The sequence below is a fragment of the Gouania willdenowi genome, chromosome 9, assembly GCF_900634775.1.
Source record: "Gouania willdenowi chromosome 9, fGouWil2.1, whole genome shotgun sequence".
Lineage (NCBI taxonomy): Eukaryota > Metazoa > Chordata > Actinopteri > Blenniiformes > Gobiesocidae > Gouania > Gouania willdenowi.
In genome coordinates this window covers 10956768-10982078 of record NC_041052.1, presented here as the reverse complement: position 1 = coordinate 10982078, position 25311 = coordinate 10956768, and the positions used below count along the sequence as shown (strand labels likewise).

The window sequence follows — 25311 nt, the reverse complement described above, 5'->3', positions numbered from 1 at the left end:
GTCCAAACAAATTTGGCGTCGCACACCCTTGAACCAAGCAGCAGCCATTAACACGTTCCACAAGCAACAGTCACTGTAGAGGTAGGACCAATGTTCTAACTGATGACATCATCACTGTAAGCTAGGACTGATGACATCATCAAGCTAGGACTGATGACAATATTGTAGAGGTAGGACCAAATGTTTTAATGTTCTAACTGATGACATCATCACTGTAGGGCTAGGACTGATGACATCAAGCTAGGACTAGATGACATCATCACTGTAGAGCTAGGACTGATGACATCAAGCTAGGACTAGATGACATCATCACTGTAGAGCTAGGACTGATGACATCAAGCTAGGACATCATCACTGTAGAGCTAGAGGACTGATGACATCATCAAGCTAGGACTAGATGACATCATCACTGTAGAACTAGGACTGATGACATCAAGCCAGGACTAGATGACATCATCACTGTAGAGCTAGGACTGATGACATCAAGCTAGGACTAGATGACATCATCACTGTAGAGCTAGGACTGATGACATCAAGCTAGGACTAGATGACATCATCACTGTAGAGCTAGAGGACTGATGACATCATCAAGCTAGAACTGATGATGTCAGTTTGTCGACTCAGTAGGTGGGGCGTCCAAACAAATCTGACGTTGCACACCCTTGATCTGATCCTGATCCGCAGAGATATTTAAGGAACACACACACACACACACACACACACACACACACACACACACACACACACACCCAGAGATAGAGATTCCTAGCTTCATAGATAGATTATTTTATAATTATAAGTAAAATCTACTTGTTTTCAATGTGATTTATCATGTATTCATTCAGACATAGCAAATAAAAATTCACAGATAAGACCAGAAATATTCATGCTAGTTTAAATGCACCAAGTTTAAGTTTCCTGAGTCAAAGATATTTTAAGAAAGTCATTTATATTTTCAGGAACACCTTTTTTTTAAATGTTCTACTCAATACTGTCTATTTGGTCTAATATTTCCAGTAATATACTGTATGTCTTTTATTTAGAATGGAGAAAATGTAATTGAGGTTCAGGTTTGTTTTTCTGTCTGCAGAGTAAAAGCAAAAAGAGTTGCATGTACACAAGCGACAGCACAATGCAGCCATGAAAAGACCTGGGCCTGCTCTGCATGTCTCCTTAAAGAACCAGCTAAAGACTGTTTAATGCTAATAAAAAAAAAGGAATGGAAAGGTAGAAAAATAAAGCATTAAAGACAATAGAGAAGCCACTAGATGATAAATGAGAAGGATGAGAAGTGGTAGAGAAACATGAATCAAATAAAGAAAATGAAAAGCAGAGTCCGATGAGATAAGGATAAAGGAAGATGCAATTAGACAAACATGAATAGGAAACAAAAAAAAGAATAGAATGACCATTTTCTTACTTCAAAGAAGCGATTGTCAGAAAGATTGATGTGGATATGTAGATGATAATGGAATAGCTGCATAAGTTACAAGCCATGAGGCTAAGCTTCATGTTTGCTGTGTGCTGACAGACTGAAAGCTGCTTATAGTGAAATAGACTGCGCTAAGCCAAATGCAACATTAGTCATTTAGAGAAATCCGGCTCATTACTCTGTCACCAGAGGTTAGAATGTTGCTTTACACCCAAGGAATCCAAAGCACTTCCTCATGTGTTCATTTCTACTTTTAACATGCACGACACCTGAAGGAATGTTGTTAATGAAACCTAGAACATTAAAACTTTATTTCTATTTAGATTTCTTTAAAATGGCGCCACTCGAGTGACAGCCAGTTACACAGGAGTGTTTCACAGTACTCTTCTTCTTTTCTTCTTGTTTTTGGTGCCACACTGTTCCCTCAAGTCAGTGTGTAGCTATGGATGTTCATGTTGTTACGTTTGCCTCTTGCTGTTTTTTTTTTTCTCTCCTTTTTATATTTTTGCTTTTATCTTTCACTGCTGTGACCAGTGACTTTTCCCTAAGTGGGATTAATAAAGTCAAGCTATTCAAGTGGTCAAACATTTACTGTTGAGTCCCCTTTTGAAGAATAAAAAATAAATAAATATTTTCTTCATTTAAAAAGGTAAAAAAATATTCTTTGAAACTAGAAGTGTCCCGATCCGATGTTGATATCGGATATCGGTCCGATATCAGCCAGACAACGAATGTCGGATTTTATCGGACTGCATCTAAAATCTCCGATATAAGCGCTCTGATAAGTTTTTGTTGTTTTTGTCCCCGCTCTCAGTTGTTCCCACTATATACTGACAGTAAAGAATAACTGAAGTGAACTTGAATTGTTGACTATTGTTCTCTGTTTGAGTAACATCACTTGATCAAGCCTTTTCTAACCTTCCACACTACAAAATAAGTATTAAAAGTACGTATGATATATGTGGATATCGAATCGGATCGACATCGGTATCGACCAATACGAATTGCCGCAATATCGGTATCGTATCGGAAGTGAAAAAGTTTTATATCCCTATTTGACACTCATATAATAAACGTAAAATGTTAACATATTTTACAACAGTAATTATGAAGTTCTTTGAGAGCAAAGAAAACAGTCTAATCCAGTTTGAGAACTATTTAGTTCAGATTCTGATCAAATTTAAAACAATGACCGTTCATGAATGAAGATGTTGCAAATACTGTAAATATTAAACAACAAAGCTTTGGTTGTCAATAACAACGCTTTGGCTTTTCCTGAATTGGACTGGTTATCTCATGTTAGTGTCAAATTGAGCATACATTACTGTTATTCATTAGATTATTAAAACAATTTCTCATTGTTTCGTTAAAAATGATTTTAACCAAGTTTGGTGTATTAAATGTACAAATTGACTAAATTTCACTTTTAAAGTTTATTAAGTCTCATATGTCAGCCATAGTTAAAACTTGGACATTTAGTTAAAAGCCATGCATGAACTCTCTTTTAGCTAAAGTTTTGAAGGGCAAAGAACAAGTTGACCTTTTTTCTTTCGAGGTGTTTTTTGTAATAATTACCATTTCTCTGCAACACGTCCAAATTACGGCTTCACTGAATGCCCAGAAAGAGACATGGAGTGGTCAGTGTACTGAGCAGATATACAGCAGGACTCTACAACTCCTCTCCCAGGAGGCACCATTTTCAGAAAATGATACAACAACAAAAAAGTAAATTTTAGAGGACAGCCAATTTAAACGCTGCAGGAGTCTGGATAGATTGCTGTTCCAAAGATGTAGAGGAAAAAAAAAAGGAAATAAATCTTTGTAGCTCTAAGGAAGCTTTAGAGTTTTAATGAGGACTAGATCAAATTTGATGAACTTTGTAACCGCACAAATGGCTTCCCAGCTGGAATCAAAGAATAAAAGATTTGGTTGACTTTGATAATTGTAATATTTGTTCTTTTTAGAGCCAATCGCACAGTAACTCATTGAGAATGTATTACATTTAATCTTAAATCAATGCCAAATTTACATAGACATCCCATCTTGTGTTTGTGCTCAAAATAACTATTAATATAGTACATCAAAAAAAAAATGTCTTTGGGGTCGCCAGAAATTCTTGATATCAAAATGTGGTCACAATCCAAAAAAGGATGGGAACCACTGCACTAAATACTGTTTATTTCCACTTATTTACAAAATGAGATTATTTCAAATGTGTTATCACTCATTCATTTCATCATTATGCTCTATTGTTGTGGCCATACCAGCCTGACATTGCCCGATCCCGTTAGATCTCGGAAGCTAAGCAGGTCTGGGCCTGGTTAGTAGTTGGATGGGAGACCACTGAGAATTCCAGGTGCCACAGTGGGGTGGCAGTCACCCAGTGGTATCTGTCATTGTGCCCTTGGGCAAGGCACTTCACCTACAATGCCTACTATGAATGTAGTGTGTGAGTGAGTGTTGGTGGTGGTCGGAGGGGCCGATGGCGCACTATGGCAGCCTCGCTTCCGTCAGTCTGCCCCAGGGCAGCTGTGGCTACAATAGTAGTTTACCACCACTAAGTGTGGAGTGAAAGAATAATGCCTTAATTCTGTAAAGCGACTTTGAGTGTCTATGATAAAGCGCTATATAAAACTGATGCATTATTATTATTAGTATTTTTAAACTACTTCTTCTTCACAGCAGCAGTGGTGTAGCGAATTAAATCACACTATATTATTCCTTTGCAAATAATCATTCTGTAAAGAAAAATACAAAAATACACATTTAATTATTTCTTGAAAGATAGATATTCAGTTAAAAATTATCACCCAGAAAGGGCACGAAAAGAAAAGTAATTTTAATCCAAAGTAAGATTCCTAACTTTTCAGAATTCTCTTTACACTGTAGAATACTTAACTCTTTAGGTTGAATGAGAGTCAGACAAAAAACAAAAAAGCTGACCCCACCCAATTTCTCCTCTGTCCTTTTGCTGAAGTAAAATAAATTGCTTTTGAATCATTCAAGAGAAACAATGGCTAACCTTCATTTTCTCTTACACATCCTTAAAGTGAATAATTTACCACTGCTGCTAGATTTTGTTTGCAACAAGTTTTTCATTTAAAGTTTCTCATTTTCATATATTCTAACCTTAGTGGGAAAGTTTTACTTTGTTCGGAAATGACTAATGTGTCTTAGTTTTTCTGCTTCATTCAATCAGACTTAAGTCATGCAGAAGATGCTGGATATGGATATACGTTTATGCTTTCCAGGGCTTTTAAATCTTACTGGCCACTAACTCTGCTTTACAAAGCTATAATTGATTAACTGGTCCTAATATACAGTATATGATCAACTACTCTGACGATGCTGCAGCTATAGAGTGCCTATGCTCAGGTCTTTGCGCTTAAAATGCCTCTAACTTAAAGTGTAAGATTTGTCCAAGGTGTGCGGACGTACACGTGAAATGGTGCTACCACAATGTAACTTGAACAGGTCAATGGCCTAATTAATTAAGGAGCAATGCATCCGAGCTGTGCCGAGCCAAAGTCCCGTCACTTTTGCACACACAATCGCAGAGCAGGGGTTGTATTTGGCACAAGTCGTCTCCAATTACCTTAATTAATAGTAGCTGGCTTCCTGTTTCTGACACCACAGGGCTTGTAGCCAATCAGATTTCATGTTTTGTTAAAGTAATAGCTTACGAAGTAGCATTAGCCCTCCAGTTGCTCAGTGTCTGTGACGGTATCGACGTACTGTTGTTGCACGTGGACTGTTGTTAAAAATAGGTGTACTGTTGTGACATCGTCTAATTGTGTTCGTACACTGTGTTTGCTCGAGGGTTTGTACGCGTGAAGGAGAAGGCAGAATTACCAGCTTGTTGTTGCGAGGTAGGATAGAGTTACGTGAGATTGATCCATAGGAAAGAAGGGAGCGCAGGCAGAAGGTGTGACTGCTGCTGGTGCAGAGAAACACAGACACGGGCATGTTACTGTCACTGAAGGGAAGTGAGGAAGTCAAAACAAGCCAAGACGGTTTAAAATAAGAGAAATGAAATATAACTCGGGGGATATTTTGGGATGATTGATGTAAGTAAGGAGAAATAATTAGCTGATAGAAAGACATTCATGAGGCGCTGTCTCTTATTTCTATATTCAGTTGACACCTTCTAACATAAATAATGACACTAACGTGATAAACCATAGCTTTTCATTGAGATAGACTAAGTCTACATCACTTATTTTTAACAGTTTTTTTTAATTAATTGTACACTTGTTTCTTTCTTTTGCCTTTGTTAAACATTTTTTTTGTTTTATTTGTAATTTTAGTTTTCGTTATTGAGAATTTCATTTAAACCTCAGCTTGAGTCCGTTCCTATAATGAAACACTGCCTCCGTTATTCTCTTCCACAGAGCGTTTAAAATGAGCTTCTTAAATTCCAGTTTTCACATTACGGAAAAGCACGTTTGTTTTTCTTCACCTCACCTTTAAGAATGCTGATTTTCTTCTTTCAAACATTTGTATCCTTGCCAGTGTTTGTTTGACCTCAGTGGGCGGGGCCTCCAAACCTGGAATATTTGAACACCCGATCATTTGTACACTGGGATTGGTCAGACACGAACGTTTCATGACTCACACGTTGGTCCTGTCGTACGACCAAACGTGCACTCAGATTTGCACCTGTTGATAAATGAGGGCCAGTGTGTCTCGATTATCGGAAGTTATTTCTTGCGATTGCGTCTTATTACAACATTACGTGACATGCAGCACAAATAAAATAAAACTTGTGTAAATATGACACATAATGGTTATGTAAAATTGAGTTGCCAAGCACACAAAATTACTATTTCATGCTATTGTGACAAACTTTTTGTAACTGGGCTGGAAATGCAGTGCTTGCACAACAGCTCCAGGGGACAGACATCTAATGTAAATTGTGTCCCATTGTTCATCAGAGAAATTAGCTTAGTTTAAAAAAACTAAAATAAAAATTGGCAATACAACAGGAGTTTAAGTAAGTAAGTAATCTTTATTTATAGAGCGCCTTTCACAGGTAAAAACCACAAAGTGCTTTACACAAATTTCAGTATCATCCCGTCTAAAGAGAAAAATGGAAGAACAGTAACAAATAACATGGGAGACAAGAACGGGAGAACTGCCCCGTATTTAGATGAAAAAAGTGAAAACAGCATAAGGAGAGGTGAGGGGAAAAAGCAGATTATGAACTGAATTTCCAAAAGAGCAAACAAAGTACAGAACCAGGAAAAACCTCTCAGCTATAAAAACACAGATAAGGTAGCACACAGTCACAGTATAGCACGTGGGATGGTGGGGGTTGGACGGGGGTCGGGTGCGAAGGGGGCGCAGTGTGCTGCCAGTAGTAGGCGCTTTTCCACACTTTCATCGTACCTTTTCAATTTCAAGACATTGTTTTATTTTATGTTTTTGCTGATTATATAAATCTGTCAGTACAGTTAGATGTAAAAAACTAGACAAAGTTGGAGCCACCAACCTTGATTATCATAATCACCTGTGTTGTATTACAGTATTTGTAGAGGTGTTGTACGTTGCTTTTGATAAATTTGTCTGCTAAATAAAATTGTAGTCTTGTAGAATGCAAAAGATCAGCTCGTGTATCCATCTGGTTGCTACAGAAGGCTAATCTAGTTCCGTCAGTTGATTAAATACACAGAGGCTCTATTACACAATTACATTGGACCTCTTTACCAGTGCTTCTCCTACTCCTTTTCCCAGTAACACCGTGTGATGTGTATCTTTCTCATCTCACTCATCAAGTTGACTCCCCAAACTCACTCTGGAGCAAATACTGGTGGGAAGAATAAGGGTATAGGGCATTATTAGAATAAGGCATGAAAGGCCTTTGGGTTATTATGTTTGTTTATATGTGGATGGACCTTGGCTGGAGTGAAATTAATGCAGAGTGATGCAATAAAGGTGGAGACGGTTCAGTTTCCTGAACTTTATGCTAATCAAGTATCACTTATACATTCATCCCTCTGCCACTGTCTGCTCAATGTCACACACACAGGGATGCATACAAACACGTAAACACAGTGACACTTCCAGCACTTCTTAATTATTGTTCTTCTTTCTTTTGTTCGTTTTTTGGTTAATGATGTTTTTTTCCTTCTCATTATATGTGTATTTATTGATTTGATTTTGGAGCATTTAATGAGTGTACAATTTTAAAGCACATGTCAGTGCAGCTGTTTGTAAATAAGTGATGTGATTTCTCGTCCCGCGTCTCTTCACCAGAGTGTCATTCTCGGTTGTCACAGTGCAACATCTGTCAGCCAGAGCAGCTATAACGCGCACATGCACAGACAAAACACAGAGTGACGCGGAGGAAACAACACTTAATCTGTACGACAGCTGTTACCCGTGTGTGTGTGACATCATCACACCTTTAGGTGAGACACTATTGTGACAAGCAAGAGTGATCGCAGCCTCTGTTACACACTGGGAAAGGTGAGAAGTTAAAAAGAGCAATGTGTGGCTGAAAAGTGCACTTTCTGCCTCTTTTCTTTTGTTTGCGTTACAAGCAAACTGTTGCCAGTTTATTGCACTTTCTCTGTTTTAGTTTAAAACCTACTTTCTCGGGCTGGGCGGTATGGCCAAAAATGTATTTCACGGTATTTTTCAAAATTCTAGCAGTTTCACGATATGACGGTATTTTTTTTTCATGCATAATAAGATGTTTACATCATTTTCTACTGGTTGAGAGAGGATTTACTGCAGTAGACTGACTTAAGATGGTATATTTTACTGTCATGGTGAGTGAATATTGTAGAATATATCCACACTAGTAGTAATACAAGTTTACAGCAGCCCAATGGCTCTTTGCATATGTGAGTTGAAAGGTTAAAATATTACATAATTCCTGTGGTATTTAGGGCTAGAAATGACGTGAGGATTATGAGGAGGTCTTTGAAAGATTTTGTGCTCAGTAAGTTTGGAAACCTATGCCTTAAAGCACGTGTGTCAGACTCAAGGCCCGGGGGCTAAATCTGGCCCTTTAGACCAGTGGTTCACAAACCATCGTGACCCAATTCACAATAGGCCTTGTATATAAACTGAGATATTTATGGGCGGGGCTCCTGGAACGGTTTAGACACCCTCCAAAGAAAAATATTGTGCTATGCTAACTAGCTACTCAATACTCACTATAGCTCTCTATTCACATATCTGTCATTCTAACCTACTCAGTCTACAGGTGCTAGAGGGGCGTGGCCAACAGTGGTGATTTGTGATGTAAGAAGCCACCATAACAGCACAAACCACCATTCTCAGCCAATAGCAAAATTCTATTGTAATAGTCAGGTTTTAACCCATAGAGGGCAGTCACTGCTACATTTTTACAACAAAATGTGCCGAATTGAAATACTTTGAGTAAAATGTCAAGAGTTGGACAGGAATCAATCAGCAACACAACTTCATAGCCAAATACATTTGTTTCCAGTAGGAAAAAATGGTTTTGAGGCTTAGTTAATCAAGGTATTCACACCTTTCTCTATGACTGATATGGCAGAACATCACAAATACATTCACCAGCAATGCCAGAAACACAAACGCATAGAAACACATACTGAGAGTAGCAGCTGAAAATAGGATGCTTCCACTTTATCCAAAGCATGACTCTCATTTAACAGCTCGTTTGGGGGAAACCTGCTTAATGATTTTAGCTAGGCTGAGGTCAGAGGATCTCAGTTAACACACACACACACACACACACACACACACACACACACACACACACACACACACACACACGCACACACACAATTGTTTTGTCTTCTTGTGCTAATACATTAACTTGTGTGCGTGCGTGCGTGCGTGTGTGCTGACTACAGTAAAGTCCAAGTGGCATCCCATCCTTCATTCTAACCCCTCCTTTTCAACGTCTACCAACACAGCCACCAATTGCTTACACACACACACACACACGGACATACACCCACATCCCACACCTTCCTTTGTGTAAGCACAGACTGTCCCTTTAATGAAGTTTAATGACTGTAATGCCAGGCCAAGACACGGTAGACAGAAAGGCAACCACAACATTAAAACATCTGAAAGTTTGCAATGGTTGTGTATACAGGAAATAATAAGGTTGCAACCTGCAGCTGCTGATGCAACCTTATCTTTGCACACTATTACAGGTCAGTGTTTTCAGCAAAAAAAACCAAAAAGGCTGCAAAAAAGATACAATTTCTAAGTCTTTTGCATCATCCAACGCTCTGATACATTACAGCTGTAAAGAGTGTGTGCAATTAAATTTGGTACTGTACCTATAGTTCCCATTTATGATTCCACAGTGTTACACAAGCTTTAATAAATCATTGTAAGCCTTTCAATCTCAGAAATTGCTTTAAAGACATCCTCCTCGCTTGACAAAACGTAGTCAGCAGTTCTGAGGCCACGGAGCATCCACAACAATGTTATCCGTGAGCTTAATTACTGTAGGTTGTGCAACACAATAGCACAGGCAGCTAAATGTCCGGCCAGATAGAGGATACCGGGGGAAAGAAGACGAAGAGGAGAAGATACTCAGTCCTCAGCTGTCACATCCAGCCACAATTCACATTGGTACTCATTAAATGCACATCACTTAGTAGGTTAATCACATGGGTTAGTGTTGAAAACCTCTGAAAGTCACAAATCGGTTTCACTCATAGTTTGGTCCTTTCTCACTTTCACAAAAACAACCTAAAACAATTGTTTTAATTAGTGTATTCTCGCTAATGGTAATAATGTTGAATAGGCCAACGGTTTTGTTCTGGTAGACCATCAACTCTGAGCAGTGAGCCGCTCACAAACGGGCGTAGCGCCACATTTTGGGCACTGGTTACAAACCATCCTGTTGGGCCCCTCTGTAAGTTATGTACACTTTGTTTTTAGCTCGGAAACTATACTGGTATTCTTGCATTACGATTATAAGCTTTCTTTTTTCTTCACAATAACCTAATGACTTCATATCCTTTGCTTGTATTTTATAAATATGATTGAATATTATGTTTCTGTGACATACTTTTACTACAATTTAGTGGCGGCTAGTAATTTTTTATTTTTTGCGGGGGGTGGGGGGATATAACAATAATAATATGAATTAAAAAATAATATATATATAATATAATATAATTATATATCATTGTACTGTTAATGTATTGCACTGCTTGTATTATTCTGTTTTTATTATAAAGTGTCCTTGGGGGTCTGAAAGGCACTTTTTAATAAAATGATAAATAAAAATTAATTCTAAACAAAGCATACACAACAGTACAAGGACAGGTGTGAGTGTATTCATAAACATGAAAAGTGCACATAGTTAATTTTAATTGAGAAATGATATTTCCTAAGATGTGAGTGTTTTAAAGCTCACCTCTGAAGAATTGAGCAGTTGCTTTTCCTCATTTCACATTCTTTCCCTTTCCTTTTTTCTTTATGTTTTTGGCCTGGTTTTCCTTTCTTAAGGAAAGACATGGTTTCCTGCTGCTGTCTATCTCTCGCTCCTTTTTACGTCCACAGTTCAGACTACCTGCCACAGCGGTGGAGTGCAGTAGAAGCACATGCGGGTCGTGCCATTTGTAGTGTTTTAAAATGGGTGGTAGCTAGGGCCCTGATTCAGCATGAATAATTGTTTTTGTGCTTAACATTATAATCACATAAGCCCCTTTCATTCCAATATAAATAGTCTAAAAATTGTAAAATGCATTTCCGTACATAAATATAAAGTAAAAAAGACTTCTGAGGGACCCCTGCCTTGGGCCCGGGGTACTCAGTACCTTTTACCCCGCAGTCCGTGCCCCTGCTCACAAACACTTTGAAATGTTAAAGAAATAAGAGCCAATCTATTTCTTATGTATCAGCCAGTGACAGGCAGCAGAGGTCATGATTTGTATTCTGGTCCATTATGTCCTCAATTTATGCAAAGGTATGACTTTGTTATGAATGTGTATGTGTGAATGTGCGATTCCCACTACAATGATATTGAGCTGCAGCAACAGGTAGCAGTGATTTTGATGGATGGTTTAGTCCATGGAGACTGTCAATTAATTTCTGTCAAACTGGATGACCTCATAAATAAATGGAGATAATAAAAAGAGATAATTTTTCATTACAACATAGCAGATCTATTGTGGGAGGAAATTTGTCTTTGGCAAAAATAGGATGGCGAGTAAATGTGTTTTTTTTTTTTTTTTTAAAGTTCCACACTGCCTTCTGATTTGAATAGTGTGTGTCAGTGTGCTGTAGCCTGAGGGACGTGCACAATGACACAATGTCCTGAGTTGGTATGAAACTCACTTTTTAAAGTCATCAATGATAATGATATTCTTCAACGCTTTGTTAAAAGACAGCAACTATTGATTTAGTTTTAGTCATTATCTTTGACTAAAGTGCAACTTAGGTTAAGATAAAATGTAGTTGATTCATCAGGACTAATATTTTTATTTTTTATTTTATTTTTTACAGATTTAGCATTTATCGATCAGATATTTGACAGTAATAAGGTTTCTAAATAGCAACAGATTTCATCCTTATCTGAACATCTTTAATTTCTATGACCTTTTCTTTTACATAACGGCATATAAACACTGAGACAAGTTATTTTACCCAAATAATTATGCATGTTTATAAAAAGAATAACAAAATGCATACTAGAAACATGCACAAAGTCCTACCCTGGTCCAGTACAGTAACAGTTAGATACATATATTGTCTCAAATTTTTACTTCTTTAAACAATCAGCTTACTTGCTATTGGATCACTAATTGGCTTGTCCCGCCTTCTATGAAAAAAATAGATAAATAATAATAATAATAGTAATATGAACATTATGGCTTGGTTTTTATTCATTAACTAAAGTATTAATACATTTTGATATGTTTTTATTTGCATGCATTCAATTAAAAACAATAATTCAGCCATCATCTCATTGTCGTCTAGAAAAAAATGTCTAGTTAAACCATGATGTAAATTTTTCATCAACAAAATTAACGCTAATGTGTTGTTTTTTGGGTGCTAATATTTATCAGTATTATATTAATATTCATACATGTCACTGTTTGTGAAAATTTAAGAATGTAAAAACCTTTATTAAAACCTTAACAAGAAACATAAGTTAAGGTTTCATTTATTCAGACATCTTTTTTTTTTTTTCAGGAAATTTACTGAAATCTTGAAATGTTTCGACTGTCAACTGCTAGTCTTCTTCAAAGGCATCTGCTGATTGCTTTGATGTGTCCTTAACTTCTGCGTAGTAATTCCAGCAAGTTCATTTAGTCTTTTTTTTTAATAATATGTTAATGTTTCCTGAAAAAAAGTTGTCTGAATAAATTAATAAAAAATAAAAAGAAGACAAAATGTACTTGCTGGAATTATTAACAAGAAACTGTTAAGTTTGTATGTTTTTTTGTTCACTTAAACTATATTTAAGATGAACAAAGAGATTAGGAAAATACTGTTATATCAGAATAAATCTTTTGAATATTTTATTGTTGAAACATTTAAAGGTCCAATATTATGCTATTTTCCTTTAGCCTCTGAATGAGGCTAAAGGAATGTATATCATAAAGTAAATTTTTCATAATACTGCCTCTTTAAGATATTTAAACTAGTTATTAACTGTGTTAATTGATGGTTTGGGTTGCCATCGATTTGATTGGATCGTTGCTTAACTAATCAATATACTGATCCAGATCGATTTTTTTGGTCTGGTACCAAATGGTCCATTGACATTCTAGAGCAGTGGTTTGGTTGGCAGAAATAACTAATTTTTTATAGCGTAAAATGACTCTAGTATGTATATTTTAACACAATGAGGAAGCTTTACCCTGTCTGTTATTTACAGTATTACTTTAAAAAAACACTGTTTCATATTTATTATCAAAACTCATATATTCCTTCATTTGTTTTTTTGTACCCACTTTACTCTGAACAGGGCGGGCATTAAAAACATATTTTTTTTATGTTTGTGAATATATCTTAAGCAGCTATAAATCATGTCTAACAGGATTTCAGCAATGTCTATTATTCTATTGAGATGTTTTATTTGACAGATAGTAATAAACAAAAGGAAGAATAGGAATTCCAAGAAAAGCTTTTGTGCCCTTCTGTTGGCTGGTGCTGGTTGGAGGCTGTCTGTGTTTAACCTTTAAAAAGAGGCCAGTTAAACAGAGAGTCCCACTGGAGGCACTGTGCTAAAAGCTGTTTTCTGTTCCATGCAGCCCATTCCCCTCGTCAGCTCCAGTAAATCCAGTTGTTCTTTTTTTTTGTTTCTTCTTGTGATTCGGAAGGAAACTCATTTTTCATTCAAAACCAAACGACAAACATAATACATCACCCCAGTGATAGTGCTACTTTTTTATCATTTCTTTCTTTTTAACTGTCTTTATGTTGCTTAAAGTTTCGTTTTTTTCAGATCAGGTTGTGGCATCTTTGCCTACAGGCTGATGTGGCTGCTGGAGCCTAATATTCAACCAAACACTTTTACTGTTTCAGCTGCACACTCATGCACAAAATGCCTGGCTAGCTGCTCGAGCAGACAAATTCACAGATACATCTCACAGCATTCGCTGGCCCCTAACTCACTTTGTTACAGAGTGAAACAAAGTTCAAGCTTTTTAAAAACTATAGTTGTTCCTGAAGTATTTCATCTAGTTACCTGCTTTTAGCTTTCCTGAGATGTTGAGAAAGAAACGACTATATTGAATATTGTTTGAATCAACATCAAAATGGGTCACAAACTACGCTAAGATATTCTCGGAAAAGGTGTGGCAGAATCTGCAACCTGAACAAAATATTGTTATTGTATTTCAGTGTAAAGTTCCTCACTATTTATTTCCTCTAAGAAAAAAATTATAATAACTGACATCAAATGTAATGTGGCGTTAATGTTTTAAAATGTATGTTGTCCATATATAAATTAACTTTCATCACATTAAAGAAAAACTTGGCTAAGTATTTTCTATAACAAAAAAAGAGCACACATGTTGTCGCTTACTCATATTTGGTTTCCCTTTGTACAGACACTGGCTGATCTATATGACAGAAAAATAACATTCCACATCTGAAACAATAATTTCAACTAAATGCAGATCAGGAATAATTTGAATTTTACACAATATGTATTGGGTAAGGTTGGTGTCAAAAGTTTTGTGCGTCCTCTCATGTTCACAAGTAAAAAATTAGTCTAATTACGCAATTTTACATTTCACAGTTGTATTTTGTGGATTTTTCAACTACTGTCATTGCTACTTTACAAAGCCACAGGCATTATGTGTAGAGTAATGATCTGTAATGCAGTATCTGCATGTGCCATCATTTTGACTATTTAACAATTTAATCTTAAGTTTCATGCGTTTTTAGAGAAGTTTTACGTGTCAAAAAGATAAAATAATGTGTTGAAGACGTATTTGCTTTTGAGATCCTTCCTTCAAAGCTACATCACTGTGACCTTGTGATGTATCTATAGCAGTAATTTTATTTAGATTCATATCCAGGGAGAGAAAATCCACAAAAGCAAACATGATTCGCAGTTGTATTTGTATCAGAGTTGGATGAATCTGTGTGCAAATATTTACATGTAAACACACAATTCATGCAATAACTGCGTGTACACGTCATTTTTGTGCACAAATGTATTGAAGGTAACATTACCCCATAAATCTATAAAGGTATCAGGAAAGCCTCAGGCTTCAAAATAAAAGTTGTCAAACTCAACGCCCTTAGGACATTAAAAGCGACATGACGTATTTTGAAGAAACTGGAAATACACATGACCTCATCATTATGTGCCGCTTCGGATACGAGAGTAAGTTGAAAGCTGTTATCTATTTATTTTTAAAGGTTAATTTATCTATGTATTCATTAGTCAAACAAAAGCTCGCCATATTTTAACTTTAAAAAAATAAAAGGAAAGAACTGCTTTTCAACTTACTTCTACATGTTCCTTCAAAATAAAATGCCATGTCGTGTTTTACGGACTGAGGCCATTTTTATTTTGAAGCCTGTGGCCATGTAATTTGATGGCGTTTGATTTGACTGAGGTTTTGCTGAGATATGAGTCTGTTTGGTCTGATAAATGACAGATGTTTTCCTGATACCTCACTCTGAGACCTGAGGATGTCCTAAAATGTACTGTACACTGTACTCTTGTTTTAGTAGGTTACAGAAAAGAACAAAGCACTATGAATGAAACTGTGAGCTAATGCATGAGTGTATAATCTGAGCCTTTAGTTCACACCCTTAGATAAAGATCTCACACACTGACACAGCTTCACGTTTGATTGACGGCCTTCAGGTAAAAAACAATGAGGACTAAAGTGTTCACATTGTGACTGTAAAGGTGCATAATTACACAAAGTTGGAGAGTCGGAAAGCTGAAAATGTTGATTCAGTGATTATGATCAATGGGGAATATTTCAATTTGGAGATTAAGGTGAATTCAATTCAATTCAACTTTATTTGTATAGCACAAATTACAACAAAGTCATCTCAATGCGCTTATCAAAATGTAAAATTCATAATAAGAAAGAAAACACCCAACAACATCCACATGAACAAGCATTTAGAGACAGTGGGAAGAAACAACTCCCTTCTAACAGGAAGAAATCTTCAGCAGAACCAGGTTCAGAGGTGGCAGCCATCTGCGTCGACTGGTTGGGGTTAGTGGACAGAAGGACCAACAGATAGAACATCAGTGTCCCAGACTAGTTGAGCCGTGAACCACAGATCAGGAACTGCATCATCAGCTTCACGACACTTGAAACAGAGAAGAGAGAGAGAAGGGCGAGGAGAAGGCACTGACTGCAGAAAAACATGATACAGTATTATCAAGTCAGCCTGCCTTGGCCTTGAACCTCACTCCCAGTGGCCTCGTCAACACATATTATAAAAGTGACGAATCTCTTCCAGTTTATTGGTAAGCTAACAGCTACTCCAAGCTCTAGTGGTTAGGTTATGTTATGATTCAGTCCTATTTATGCTTTGTAAAAGTTAAGGGAATTTTGCTGGACAGAAGGAATTTGCCATCAAGTATCATGTGACACTAGTAGAAAGACTCAAAAAAAAGTCATTTTTTACCCCCAGCAGGCTTTAAAACTTTAATTTAGATGCGTCTGAGTGCCTGTGTCTAAAAGTTAGAAGAAGTTTTCCGAGTGTTTTCACATGAAACATGATGCAGAGATAAAAATACCTGCCTATGTCAGACTTAATTAAGTTTGTCCTCTAGTGGCTTCTGTAGCAATCGATGGTTATAAGACAGAGAATGACTGATAAACAGGAGTGAGACACTGATGGCTACAGAGTGATGAGAGACAGAGGGAGGAGTGCTGACAGAGAAAGGACGGCTGATAAAGATCTGCAGAGACACGGAGCTGGAAGCAGAAGGGAGACTATACGGGAGATATGAAGAGAACGCAGATCAGAGAAGGAAGGAAGGAGGGGGGAGGGAGGGAGGGATGTGACAACTGTGTAATAACTCTCCTCTAATTAGGTTGTTGATCAGATTATTAAAACAAGATACCCATAATTAACAGCTAAACAAAAATCAGATTGGTTGTAGGAGATTAGAGCTGTAAATAAATTAGCCAGGACTTACAACCGCCTGTGAACAGTGCTAAATGTTTTGTTTTTGTATTAGTATTCTAAATGAGTTACAGTGGAGTGATCTTTTATGTTCAGGCAAAAGCAATGCGTTATACAATAGCAGTCAGTTTTAAATTGTGATTAGTTGGTGCATAGGAGCATTTAGTGTTTTAGTTTAGGAAGGTTTTGTTTTTACGTTACTGAGCCGTTCTCTTCTTTTCTTGCTAAACTGAGATTCAAAAGCCAGAATGAATCTGTTTTGTGTTTTATAAGTTTTAATGTGTCTACCCTCAAAGCATTTCATATACCAGAAAAATGTCAAACAAAATTGAAAAATACCTTATAATGTACTGTAGTAGTACTCAAGGGTAGTCCACATTTTAAAGGTCGTCGTTTTTTCTCGGCATTGGACTAGCCGGACTCTGGATTTTACGCCAAAAACAATGAAAACCAGCACTGATCTGCTATTCTTCAACTTTAACAATCTAATACAAGGAAAAGATCTTGGAACTGTTCATGATTATTTATTGCTGATTCAGTTTGACTTAAACATTTCCCATTAGCTCATTGATTGTTCTGTGTCCTTGGAATTTTTTTCCCAGAATGACTCACTCACTTTAGGCCTCATTCACCTGCCAAAAAACATCTTTTTTTCAGATATTTCAAATAATTCTGGACCTATCAGTGGCTTTTAAATACACACAAGGAAAGAGTTGCAGACTCATTGATTTTGTTCATCAAACGTCTTTAAAAGAAAACGTTAATTAAATAGAGAATGTTCTGTAAAGCTGCTATCCAGAGTTTCTGAGAGAACGTCTCGATGTCCCGCCCTCAACATCTCTACTTCCTCCCTTACCTCTGCTAACCTACCAGAAGCTACTTTTGATTAAAACATGTTTATTACCTGTCCATGAGAAATGTCGCCAAATCCTGGTCCGTTAGGAATCCTTTTAAAAACAGAAAGTCCATCCACCTTTGAAAAGCAGCTTCGAGATAAATTCTGTTGCGGTCACGAAGACGTTTATTCACAAGCTTTGTACTGAGATTTTTCTTTTGTCTTTTAGTTGAAGCTTTATACGTTGGCAATCGTGTGATGGGGAACTGGAGTTTTGGAGCGCTCTTCCATGACGCTGTGTGTGACGGTGCATGCGCATTCACTTTGATTGACAATGGCCCGCTCCAGGAGGTTGAAGCCTATTGGCTGGGTAAAGTCGGCGCTTTCTTGCGTTTGTGTAGGGGTCTATATGACGAAAGTGGGACTAATATACAATAATGTATATGAATGACCACTGGCAGTAAACCATAGTAAACGACTAGTTAGGTATTTTTTTGCTTTTCAAAAGAATCATACATAAACATAGATTTCTCAGAAACTTTGGATATCAGCTTTGTGTTCAACCTTGTCATGGTTTTTAAAATGTTTTTTTATGGTCTTAGTCTTGACTAAGTCCTGACTCCCAAAAGTCTTGGTCTCGGTGCATTCCGTTTTCGGGCAAGTCTTGGTCTTGATTAAAACACTGCTCAAAACAACCCCAACTCATTATTGTTATCCAGTTTTGGATCATCCTGAAATGGTGACATAAGATATTTACCAGCTATAATAGGTTGAATATACCTCATAGTACAGGTGCAGACCATTGAAATGCAATGAGGAGATAAGTTATCTCACACTTTGTTTGGTTTACAAATCAACAGATCCAAGACTTTATTTATGCTTTCAGCTTTTTCAAGCCAGCTGAACTCCTCATTTTGTAACTTACGCTGCTGCTTGCCATCCTGTGAAGAAAGGCTTATGCTACCTGTGTACGCTATCTATTCTGACGATAAGTCTATTGACTACGTAATAGAAAACTGACTGATGTCTGAGAGCAAGATAAAGATCAAAATCGAGAGGAAGAGTGTATGTGAGAGAAAGAACTGGTTGATAAAAACTGTCTAGTCCCTTATCATATCACACCTTTAATCTCACGGAATATGATGTAAACACACAACACGAGCATTTCTCTTCTAAGTACAGCATTATAAAAGCTGCCTGAAGGAGTGGTGGCATTTTGTCCAAGTGGAAATCAATATTCAGCAATTAGATAGTCAATGCTAGATGCTATGCTCTGAAACAGGATGTAATGTTATTGATATATTTACTGTTTAGGAAAGTGATAGTCTTTTTTTCTAATTACTATATGTTAACATGTTTATCCAAAAGGCCAAATTAGCACATTCATGTGTTTTTTTTTTTTTTAAATATTTGTAAAGTTTCTGAAACTTTATCTTGAACTACTTCTCAGTATTTTTACTTTATGACTACAGTTAGAGATTCTGTAATTTAACTCGATGCCCTACCACTGTTCTGTGCATTTTAATTAGGTTTTGTCATTTTATAAAAGACAAATATTTAAAGGTCCCATATCATGCATTTTTCACCTATCTCCACTTTTTCTAAGAAACTCAAAAACATACTATTTGAGGTTTATTTTCCCAAACTCACCTGTTTTCTAGAATATAAGCCTCTAAAAAGTGACTTTGACCAACGGGCTGTTTACTGCCTGCTGATGCATATTCATGAGTAGGCGTGTCAATACACTGACTTGCCTGCGAGGCTCCAGCATGTCTCGCTCTGAGGCAGATCAGTGATCACCAAAGCCATTTTCTCTTGCTATCCCCACACTGTTGTTATTGTTTTCAGCCAAAAAACTACACATGACAGTAAAATACATGGCTATTTAAGTGGCTATTGTGTGAGTCTGTCTCAGCACTGTGTTCATCACTCACTCACCAGAGTTTTAAGCTGCTAATTCACTTTCTTCTCCTCCTCATCTTTATTAAATACAGGAATAGTGCATTTGAGGTGATAATCATTTATCACCTCAACCGTTGCGTCGCATTGGGTCACAAACACGTCAGATTAAGTCAAAGGCGATACGTGGTCTGCTCCTTGGGTGGCTACACTGCAGTGTTCACTGTGGTCACAGCACCAGCAGCAGGCACTTCCTGGAGGGGACGGTTCAGAATGCCAATGATGTCACTAGCATTTGAACTGCTAATTTTTCAGAAGAGGGCAGAGAAGCAGCTCAGAGAGCAGGATTATTGAGGATTTCTCAGAGATGCAGGAAGAAAGCCCAATAATATTTTGGGGTGTTTTTGATAAGGAATTAACAATGTAACAAGGTTAAATGCTCAAAAAAGTTGATTTGCATGAAATAGGACCTTTAATATATGCATGTTGGGGTGTCTTTCTAATACTTTATTCCTTGTGGGTAAAAGGTCCAAAAGACTATTAAATATAAAAGTATAAAAATTTTGCTTTGTTTGTCCAGTTTTTAACGATTCAAGAAATTAATCAGGATTGTTTGATTGCTTTTACTCCCTCTAAACTCTATTTTAATGTATTTTTCTTTACAACATTGAGGACCCATTTACCTCATACAACCTGCCTTTTTCCCATCATGTTTTTTTTTCTGACCGTCAGCCTCACTCGTTCGTTTACTCTCCTACTTTCCTTCTATTGCTCTGTTGAGTCAGTTGAAACTGCAAACCCTTTAGCCTCCTCATAAGCAGCTTTTACAAGTTGGCTGACTAGCTTTGGACCACTGAAGGATAGAATTGAATGGCACCATGGCCCAAAAGATTTATCCTTTTTTTTCTCCTCTTTTTCTTATTGACAACCAGTAGATTCTGAACCCAATGCACACGACTCGTTACAGCTTCATTTGGTTTTAAGAATTTCTCTTTGTTTTAAAAGTTTTTGGCTGTTATGGACCCTTTAAGGTCTTTTTTTTTTGTCGAGTTTATCATCCTATCTCTGCACCAAAGCTATTACCCTCAATGGTTTGCCTCCAGTACTACTTTGCAATTTTGTGGCACAAAATAAACCCTCCCTGCTGCTGGTTTTATTGGGTTTCTGTCTTTGAATTGGGCTTTAAAGACCTTTTCTTTGTCATAATTTAAAACAATACTGGCAACAACAATTTTGTTCACAGATAAAGATGTAGCTAGTGTAGGCATCATAAATTAAAAAAAAAAAAATCACTGATAATTTACTCACAAATTAACTTGCTGCTCTAATCACATGACCATTGCATGATGGGATTTAGAGTTCTATAAACAGATGCAAAGAAGTGTTAACGTCATTGTCGCCAGCAGCTTTAATTTCATCAAAACCTCAGCATTTTTTTTAAATGACTTTTACTTTGAATTAGATTATTATCTTTTTAACAAAAGGAAATCTCTGCATCAAAATATGACATCCAAGTCACTGTCTATGAGGTGGCTTACCTTCAAAACAAGCTCTTTTTCCTAGAAATGCACTGTATAGAAAACTCAGCATAGATATTCCAAATCTCAAGGAGAGCCTTACTATCATAGTGCGAGAAAAGCATTTTCAGTTTGAGGCTAGAACCTGTAATTCAGTCTTATTCCAACGTTAACAAATCAGTTGTTTGCATGTCATATATAGACCTTTTTCACGACAACCGGAAGTAGCGCCTCCTGGTGCCGAGTAACTTCCTGTTATTGAGGGTCAGAGGGAAAATGGCTCTTATTTTTTCAACAGCGTTGCTCAACTTGCCAGCTTTTTCATTCACTGATGCGGAGGCAATCGCAGCGGCGAATACCCGAACAAATAAACTTGATAAGCGGTTTGAGTTCTTCCATGAAGAATATTTCCACAGCTATCAAGATAAGAAAAGAAGTAGCTTTGTGAACTAACCGCTATCTACAACATATGAAGTATAAACATTGTAATACAGAAACCTAATTTAGTCTGCTAAAATATTTGGAATGTTTAAAGAGAGGCATGTTATAGACCTTAAAATGATATTTTAACATTCTGATATGTGTTTGTCTTATTTACCTGTGGGTGGATGTGCCGTAGCTGCTCCATAGCTTTAGCATAGCTAGCTAGCTGTGAGAGGACAAGCTGCCGTTTCTGAGCCCTTTCGAAGTCAGACTCGCTCTACGGTGGTGTGATGAAATCATTCCAGGGAACGAAAGATGGAACAGCTCCACTTTTAAGGCGACTGATGGTGACTGGATCCGCTGACAAAATTCTGCTGAGTGAAGTGCCGGTGTAGTGTAGAATACAGATTCCGGACCCTCATCCCTCCTAACTGCTTAGATCCACTGCCTCCTTTGGTCTGGGTCCGCCGGTAAAGCGTGGTTAGACAGGTACGGCTGTTTTCTCGCCCCACAAGAGCAACCAGGAACAGAACAAGAGCAACCACGCCGAGAATGAACATTTTTCTATAGCCACAGGAAGTTGTTGCACACCACTTCCGGTTTAAAATGCGGAAGTGTGAAGAAGAGAAGAAAACAAACACAAATAGAAAAATTGTGTGCTTTTTCTGTTAATATATTACAGAGATTTTATGTTTATTTTATGACTGTGGAAGGAAATATGTTTAAATTTCATTTAACTTTGTTATGGATGCTAAGCAGTTTGAAACACAGTAAGGTCTACTTAGTTGGCTTTTCCACAAATAAATGCAAATATAGAAAACAACAAAGCACATTATTTGGAATTAAAAACCTGGTTTTGGTTGTCGTGCTGAAGTCTCTGGAGTTGCTGAAGTCAGTAGAAGTTAGTTGAGTTTGTGGGCAGAAGTATATGACAGGGTAAGAACAATTCTGGTACGAACCGAATGATTCATTTTACAGTCAGAGAGCGGCTGTGTGTGTGTGTGTGTGTGCGTGCGTGCGTGCGTGTGTGTGTAAGAACAGGTGTTTCACACGTCTAGGTGTGCAGTAGTAACACAAATCAAACCATGAGGTGGATCATAGTTGTTTGTTAGACGCTTAATGGGATTAAACCTGTATCACTATTGCAATTTTTTATTATAATTCAACCAAAAACAACCAAATAGGGTCGGGGTCAGTTATAATTGTGATCGTATAATTGATAATTAACTACAGTTATGACATAAATGTAATAGTATTTGAGAAAAGCTGTTGCTGTTGTAATCATAATTGAGTTGTAATGGAGTGCAGATAATTGCCTTTGTAATTGTCATGGAAATTCTATAAAAACTGTCAGTGCCAAGGAATAAAAAGTGGAAAAATGTTGGATTTTTCCCTCCTGAGATTCTCCTTCATCATAAGACCTAAAAAACAAGTTCAGATATGATGAGCACACTTAAACTGGGCTGAAAATCCAGGAAGGCATGAAACAAAACAAAAAACATCCATGATTCTGAGGTAAGGTAAGGCAAAAAAAAGTACAAATAAGGCTATAGTAAGACCCTAAATATTATTGTAGATATGATGAATCATCTTAAACTAGGGTGAAAATGCAGTAAGGTATGAAAAATAACAAAAATGTGTAAAACACCCACATTTTGGAGGTTAGGCAAATAAAATTAAACCCATTTCTGAGATCAGGCTATCATAAAACACTAAAAACGTTTTATGGGGTTATTTTTTTAAGGCTCAGTAATAGTGATTAATTGTAATTGAAATGTAGTACAGAAAATTGTGGTTTGATAAATGTTTGGATTATTATTAACAACAAACACAGAAAATGGAAGTAAAATACACAAAATGACAACAAAAATACACAAAATGCCTCCAAAAACACACAGAACCACAACAAAAACATATAAAATGAAAGTAAAATGTACAAAATGATGACAAAAAACAAAAATTGACTCAGAAATCTGCAAGATATTAAAATAAAATTATCAAAAAATTACAGGAAAGAAGACCATAAAAATGTTTTATGGGGTTATTTCTTTCAAGCTCAGTAATCATGATCAATTTTAATTGAAATGTAGTAATTGAACATAATTGTGTTCAGGGGAAAAATAATAATTGCAATGTTATTGTAATTGGAAAAAATGCTGGTCACCGTAATCATAATTTGGTTGTAATTGAACATGGATAATTGAAGATGTCATTGTAATTGAAAAATGGAATTGACCCCAACCCTGGTTAAAAAAATAGAATTTCAACACCTCACATATGACTAGTTTTCACATCTTTCAGACCAAAATAAGTCGTTTTAAGAGTTGAATTGAGTGTCTGCATGAAAAAAACTGACATTTACTTGGACGTAGTTTGTCATCGTTCCGATATCGGCCCCTGCCTGTCATTGGAAGCATCACATTCACATGGCAGCTTTACCTGAAGGAGAAAAAGGATTTATATGGAATGATTACGGATGGCCTTTCCTCCTGTCTACTCATTGAATTACACAAAAAAAACAGAAGAGAAAATAAACCAGAAGAAAAGAGCGACAAAAAGTAACTGGAATAGAGGGAACTATTATGGGAAGATATGGAGGAAGAAATTGAGAAAAAGAGGCAGGCGGATGGAAAGCGAAAGGGGGAATATTGGGTCCATGTGAGTAGGATTGGATGAGAGGGGTTGGGGTTAAGAGAAGAGGGGAGTGCTGCGACTCAGATGATACCTGGGGGAATGTGACTCCACAGATCCAATGACAAGGACATCAATCAACACATGGCGTGTGTGTGTGTGTGTGTGTGAATGATTCTTGGACAAAACTCTGCAGGGGCAGGGGGTAAACTTTTGTCTTGTTTTTAAAGCAAATCGTTATTAAATCCTAAAAGTATTGTCATCATTTAACTGGCGATCGTGTAAATACAAGAAAGTAAAACCAACACTTTCAAAAACCAATCAGGCCTTTTTTTGCATCCACAGTAAGATTTCCCTGGTTTACCAACTTCCTGCAAGCCTCTTGCACCCGATTTCATAATACTGTTAGGGAATGTGTGTACCGTACCTCAGGCTGCCAACTGCAGCCCTAATTGGCAGCTTGTCGTTTATAGGTAAAGTGTTACACCTTAGACCTGCTCAAATTCTAGCCAAAAAACATGTTTGAGTCAAATAATACAAACATTATTTGGCACATTTGGATCAAGATCAGGTGCTGCAGCTCTGGATTTCACATTCTTAAATCATCCTGGTGTCACTAACAAAATTATTTGCATTGGGTGCAGGGTAATGGCCGGGTGGCGTGTATTCCATGTTTAAAACACTGAAATGTTGCCCAAGAGTTACACTGCGATCTACTTACCCATTCAGATAGAGCAAAAAAAACCGCTTTAATTAATTTGAATGGGTTATTCTGACGAAGATACACTAAATCAGGTCATCACCTCACCTAGTTGGTCTGAAACCCGTGCTACTGTTTAAAGTGTGAATGCAACTTAATGGTCATAAAGTTCTTTTATGAGGTTATGATCCAAATAAACATCATTATCTTTTTAATTTACATTGCAGTTTAACATTGTGAACATTAAATAACATACATTTATTGAAATGGAATTACCTGTTTAGCAAAG

The 25311-nt window shown here is 36.9% G+C and overlaps 1 pseudogene; it reads left to right on the top strand.

Annotated features, from left to right (window-relative positions):
* Positions 1–3682: 3682 nt before the first annotated feature.
* On the top strand, positions 3683–3800 carry LOC114470486 (uncharacterized; annotated as a pseudogene).
* The last annotated feature ends 21511 nt before the right edge of the window (positions 3801–25311 follow it).